Source organism: Lucilia sericata, unplaced genomic scaffold, assembly GCF_015586225.1.
Source record: "Lucilia sericata isolate MDLA Ls3-8-SP2 unplaced genomic scaffold, ASM1558622v1 Contig000152F_arrow, whole genome shotgun sequence".
NCBI lineage: Eukaryota > Metazoa > Arthropoda > Insecta > Diptera > Calliphoridae > Lucilia > Lucilia sericata.
Genome location: NW_023994183.1, coordinates 402,983 through 410,047, shown reverse-complemented (window position 1 = coordinate 410,047; position 7,065 = coordinate 402,983). Strand labels below are relative to the sequence as shown.

Genomic DNA, 7,065 nt, shown 5'->3' with positions numbered 1-7,065 from the left:
TTCTTGCTCAAAAAATAACTTTTTATATAACTTTTTTTCTGCTCAAAAAATAACTTTTATTTCTGCTCGAAAAAATAAAAAAATAACTTTTATTTTTGCTCAAAAAAATAAAAGTCAAAAAATAACGTTTCTTGTGGCTGCTTTTTATAACCTACACCACTTTAGTGGGAAGGGTATGTTGAGTTTGTGCTGATGTTTGTAACATACAAAAATATTCGTCCTATACCAACCTTAAAGTATACCAATCGGCTTAGAATCGTTTTCTGAGTGATTAAGCTATGTCCGTCTGTATGGCTGGCTGGCTGTCCATGTAAACCTTGTGCGCAAGGTACAGGTCGCAATTTTCAAGATAATTGGATGAAATTCGGCACACACCAAGGACGAAGACTATTGAAAATGGTTAAAATCGGTCCATTATTTCACCTAGCCCCCATACAACAGAACCCCCCGAAAAGGGCTTCCGAGCTCATAATTATATTAAAACAAGTAGGAAAGTATAGTCGGGCATGGCCGAACATATAACACCCTACACCATGAGTATATTTTAAAAATGTTTATTTTTCACAAAGAATCTTTTATGTTGAATTTTACCTTAATTCCAAAGTATTTAAGCAATTTATTGATAAAAACCAAATTTTCTAAATGAGGCTTTATATAGGAGTATAGGTCAAACGCGGGCCGATCCTCATTAAATTTGGGAAAAGGATATATTTTTAAATAATAGTTAATTATGTTGAGTTTCATTGCGATACAAATGGTTACAAGTCAATTTTAGACGTTTAAGACATTTTTTTAAGTGGGGTTTGTATGGGGGCTAGGGTCAAATAAGGGGCGATCATTACGAAAATCTGCAGTGTCATTTATACTTATATAAAACTTATTTGTGCCAATTTTTAGGGAGATAATAGTATATTTGACGTAATTATGGCATAAAAAGCCCAAATCTATAGGTACGGTTGTATGGGGGCAAGGTGAAATAATGGACCGATTTCAACCATTTTCAATAGGCTTCGTCCTTGTGCCAAAAAAAAATGATTTGTCCAAATTTCATCAAATTATCTTGAAAATTGCCTGTACCTAGCGCACAAGGTTTACATGGACAGCCAGCCGGACAGACGGACGGACATTTCTTAATCGACTCAAAATGTGATTCTGAGTCGATCGGTATACCTGAAGGTGTAGGACCAATATTTTTGTGTGTTACAAACATCAGCACAAACGTATAATACCCTCCCCACTATAGTGGTGTAGGGTATAAATACCTGTATATTGATGAACCTTGATGACATTGCCAAATTTCATAGAGATCGGGACTCATTTGATCCTAGCTCCCATACAAAGTCCCCTTCAGAAAATTACTTAAATGTCCAAAATTAACTTATAAACACAAATATCGCGATGAAATTCAGCACAATAAAATATTATGTAAATATAAATATATTCACAGAATTTTATCGGGCTTGGTCCATATTTGCCCCTAGTCCCCATATAAAGCCTATTTCAGAAAATTTGTTTTTCATCCATAAATTGCTTAAATGTATCGGAATAAGGGAATATTGAAGATAAATGCTTTATTATGAAAAATAAATCATATTTAATATTCATAACTGGTGTAGGGTATCATAAGGTCGGCCACGCCCGACTATACTTTCTTACTTTCTTACTTGTTTGAAAAATTTGAAAATTGATAAATAATTATTATTTTCGGCCCCTGCCAAAGTGTCTAGATTCTTAAAAAGATTTTAAATAAAATCTACTAGATTTCGTGTATATGTAAATGGGGTATTAAAAATATGTAATACAAAAATACAGAATTTGTGTTCGAAAAATTAAAAAATATGTAAATATTCTATAAAAATTTTAGTAATATGCATTTTAAAGCAAAATATGCAATTTATGAATTTATAACAAAATATCCAAAAATATGCAACAACAAATCGATGCCATTTTGTTGGAAATTCTTTGATTTGAAAAGAAAACTACATAAAAGTTATTTTGAGTTACTGTCTGCAAACATGTATTTGCATACAAGTCCTAGCCCTGCTTATTACTAAATTACGCTATATAGATACAAAAATATACTAAAATATAACTTTTATATACAGAAATGTTGCTTAAAGATTTTTATACGATCGGTTCATAATCTTGCAATTGCAACAGATTTAAGCTGTTTAATTCTTGGGTTTTTTCTATTTAAGATATGGGAAAGCTTATTGCTACAAATATTTGATCAATTTAAAAAGTATTAATATAAAAGTTGCTGGTGGAGGGTATTTAAGATTCGGCTCAGCCGAATATAGCACTCTAATTTGTTTATTTCTAGTGTCCTAAATATTATTTCCCTGAAATTTACTAATCAGTATCAATATTCCCCATAATTACTTACAAATATTTCAGAAAGTTTTCTTTTAAATATGTGTACTTAAAAAGAATAAAATTTTTATCTAAAATGCATTCTTAAATAGGTATAAGTAAAGAAATCTAAAAAATATTAACAAATTTGAATATAAATCTACTACTTTTAATTTTAATACTACCATTATAAAATTAAAATTTTCCATGCCTGTGTTTTAGTGAGTATTAATTTTTCTTATTTTGAGATTTTTTAACCCGAAAGAAAAGATACGACGGCAGATTGAATGGTTGATGGAATATTTTTTCTCTATTTGCATTTATTTTATTTTTTGGGAGCTCTTGCTTATTTTTTGGAGATTCGACTGTGGATCAGTGTACTGATAGTTGGATATACTGGCTATTGTGTTTGGGTGAAGGATAGAGTGTTAACTCTAGAATGGACACTGATGTTGACGACGCCGGCCATTGTTGTACACATCCCCCCGGCGACAATGACGAAAATAGTGGTAAAAGACCATGGATGGACGGTGGTGGAGCTTCACCGGGAACTGATTGCGCCTCACGTTTGAACGGAAATGTTTCTGTTAGCTTTGATCCGAATCAACAAAATAGATTTTCATACCTTGCTAATCTTTAGATACACCACAATGACGATGATTCGGTTGGTTATAATAAGATCATAAGGAATGCGGCGAAAGATAAAACTTCCAATGTGGAACCTCCTGGTAAATCCTTCTGGCCGCCAATATTTCCTTACAATGTGAACGTACAGCACCTTTGTGATCAACTGGAGGCTAAGTCACCTAAAATAATTTTTAAAATTAAGAACGTAAATAAACACAAAAGTAAGTTATACTTGTCTGATGCTTCAGTTTATGCGGAAATGGTGTCTCTTTTAAGAGAGAAGAAAATTAGTTCATACTCATTTACTTCAAAGGAGTATTAGGAAAGATTTGGACATTCAGGTCCCCGGTACTGTATCTAAGGTATCAAAATTTTCAACATCCTTTTCAAGGATAAACAAAATGGAAACTGGTTTATTTCTAATAACTTTGATTCCAGGCAAAAATTGGGAGACATATCCAACATTAAGTACTTGCTAAATCAATCCATTGTGTGGAAAAAGCCAAAAAAAAGGATATCCAATGGGGACATATATCTTGGAACTGTAATTCAGATTTTAAATGCGTTAAGTGATTCTCACTTACCAGGCTCTTGTCCCCGCAATGATTCTACAAACACGGATACTTGTTGCGTGAATTGTGGCAATTCTGGTCACCCGGCAAACTGGTGGGGTTGCACAGCATATAAAATATATCTGTCTGGCAAGAAAGAACGTATTCTAAAGGCATAGGAAGTCCGGAATACTGCAAAAACTAAAGTTAATAGTGTAATCAATACAAGTTTAGTTTAACCTGGTAGGTCATTTGCAAGTCTGTTAAGGACGCAACCACTTGAAGCTGCACCTACATATAAACAAAAATCACCTATTGTGGACGAATTCTTGAAACTTGCAAATAATTTTTGAAACCAGAGGAATTAACGCTGGAGCAAGAGATAAATACATTTCTAACCGAGCACAAAAATATGTCAAAGCATGAGGGAAAAAAAGTTTTCTTATGTCTACATTCTAAAGTTAAAAGTATTTATGGGCCATAGATTTCTTAATTTTTTGACTTTTAATGTAAGATCACTTGTGGATACAAGTCGTCAAATTGATCTATACAACACTCTATATTACAACAAAATTGACATTGGCTTCATACAAGAATGCCGTTTAAATCGTCACAAAAAAATACATCTGAAAGGATATAATTTTATATATGACCACTCCCCCATTGGAGTAGCAATTGTTTTAAAAGACAATATATCTTATAGTTGTATAAACATTAACGACACAGGTAATTTTATTCAAATTAAAATTCAATTCGAATAATATACTGAAAAAATATTTAATTGGATCAGTTTATATTCCCGGAAACTTTCCTGTAACCGCCTTATGTAATGGTCTATCAAAAATCCTGCAAGTGGCTAGCGAATTCGACGGGTTCGTATTTGGAGGAGACTTGAATGCTAAAAATCCCTTATGGGGAGATCTATTGGCTAATGCAAATGGTAACATCCACGTTTTTTTACATCCTATAAAAATATAAACTGGAATAGTTTTCGCCACCATCTAGAATCTGCCTGTATAGACATCATGCCTTCAGAATATAAAAATCTTCACAATAATGAAATTGATTCTTTGATATCGTCGTTCAACTCTATTCTTACTTCAGTACATAATTTAAACTCTGAAAGGATTGAAATTAGAAAAAACAAAGTTCCTATTTCAGAAAATATTAAGAAGTTCTTCAATTTTTCATTCGTACTAGTAATTCAATTTTTCATCGTACTAGCAAATACAGCTTTTAAAAACTATTATAAAAGAGCTTGTAAACATAGAACAAGGCAAGATATTCAACAGCAAACTTCAAAAAATAAGACCAGGCCCGACAGCCTTTAAGCAAATTTACCAGGCGATAGGCAATAAGAAGTCGTCCTTTTGTAAGGAAATTATTGTCAACGACATTTCTATCTCTGATGATGACAGCATTGCAGTAGTTATTACAGGAGAGTCTACAGCGAGAGCATACCTGAGGTGCCGTTAGACAATATAAAATCGTATGCTATTGACGGGGTCTCAAACTTTATACTGAGAAAGCTTCCTGAAACATCGTTGAAATTCCTGACCATATTATTTAACAACTGCATTAACAACTTTTACTTTCCTGTAGCTTGGAAATCTGCTAAGATTATTCCAATAAAAAATACTACTGTCAAATAATCGAAAGGTGTTTGAGCACGTTATCAAAAATAAACTTCAAAGTGGTTTCATAATTAACCCAGTGTCTCCGTTCCAATTTGGGTTTAAAAATTCCATTCTACTCAACATGCATTATTAAAATTACACAATGACGTCATTCACAACCTGAGGGAAAGGATTTGTACCGTTGCCATTTCTCTGGACATTGAAAAGGCCTTTGATTCGGCTTGGCATAAGGGAATTCTGTTTAAGCTAATTGAGCTTGATCCTTTCCTGGTAAAGATGTTTGAGAGTTATTTTACAGACCGCACGTTTAATGTGCAAATAAACGAATCTATGTCTGGTTTTGATTCGGTAAATAGTGGAGTGCCCCAAGGGAGTGTACTAGCACCTTACCTATTCAACCTCTTTTTATATGACTTTTCTCATCGTGTAGGAGCCACTAAAGCCATTTTATACGCGGATGACTGTCTGACATACGCTAACCATGAATCTCCAGCACAGGCCTTGCGTAATTCTACACTTCACCTGAATACAATCGACGATTTTTATAAAAGTGGGGCATTAAGATAAACGCTGCAAAATCTCAGACAATTTGTATAAGAAATGCGTCTGGTAAATGCGCTAGATTCGTGGTTCCGGAAAGTAAGCTTCTGAGACTCTCCTTGAATGGCGTTGAAATTTCATTTAAGTCCAGTATTAAGTATCTTGGTGTAAACTTTGATAAGTTAATCAAATTTAATAATAACGGGAGAATTTTACTTACCAAAGCTAAACGTATAACTGGCATGTTTTCCAGTTTATTTAAAAGTTCACACCTTCACCAAAGCACAAAACTTCTTCTGTACAAAGTTGCTATCAGATCAGCTCTCATCTATGCATTTCCCATCAGGTTTTCTATTTCACCAATAGTTGCAAAAGAATTGAAAATTTTTGAAAGAAAAGTTCTTCGAAAATGTGTTGGAAAAAATTTTCAGAGCTGTACAAAACGCTTCTCCAACTCATATATATATATATATAAGCAGTCTGGTGTCAGACCGTTATGTGCGTATGCCTTGGACCTCATGATGAAATTTGTTGGGAATCTTGCTCACCATGACAACTGTCTTATGAACGATATTTATGAGGAGGGGAAGCACACGGACTGGTCGAGATTTTCATACCTATCGCCGAATGGTATTGTTAGGGGGGCTTCGGAGGTTGACACAGATCCGTTCAAGATGCCGGATTTTTATTGTAGGACTATCCCTGGAGTCCATAGGGCATAATTTCACCACCATGTTGTTATTTATATGTGAAATTTGTCATTCTTGTACTTAGATGGTACATTCGGATTATTTGTACACTTACTGTTTTTTAATGTAACTGTTTTCTGTAACGTAATTTTTGAATTCTGGATTCTATTACTTTTGGTAAATACATATGTTTTTCTTCGATAATGAGGATTATCTGTGATATCGGTTTTAACTGTTTGCCAATGATTTTACAGTTTTTGTTTATTTAGTTTTAAGTGTTATTTGGTTTTATGTATTTATTTTGTTTAACAGTCTTCTCTGTTTGTTATAGTAAATGCCGGGAGCAAGCATTGTTTGCTTATCTTTTTCAATGTTAATTTTATTTCATCTTTTAAAGTGTATTAGAACAAGACTGTTCAAACATATTTGAACATGGTTTAAAATCTTATTTCGGTGCATAGGTTTGGTCATAAAAACTATTCGATTAGTTCACTTGAATTACAAATAAATATTTGTGGCTTATTTATTTATCACAACCTTTAGTAATGATAAGAATGCTAGTACTAAGGTGCACATTAATTCTCTTGTTTATGTAACGCATAGACATTATGAGATATAATTAGAAATAGAGCATATTCTTACCCTTAGATGGGAATATGAAATTGATAA

At 33.2% G+C, this 7,065-nt stretch overlaps 1 long non-coding RNA gene across 2 annotated transcripts; it reads right to left on the bottom strand.

Annotated features, from left to right (window-relative positions):
* Positions 1–2,635: 2,635 nt before the first annotated feature.
* On the bottom strand, positions 2,636–5,119 carry LOC119601245. Of its 2 annotated transcripts, XR_005231203.1 has the most exons (3): positions 3,212–5,119; positions 2,978–3,158; positions 2,636–2,903 (listed from the first exon to the last, which is right to left on the bottom strand). It is a non-coding gene; the product is annotated as an uncharacterized LOC119601245 (long non-coding RNA). The 2 variants fall into 2 exon arrangements; XR_005231202.1 differs by having other exon boundaries at positions 2,636–3,158.
* Between the last annotated feature and the right edge of the window lie 1,946 nt (positions 5,120–7,065).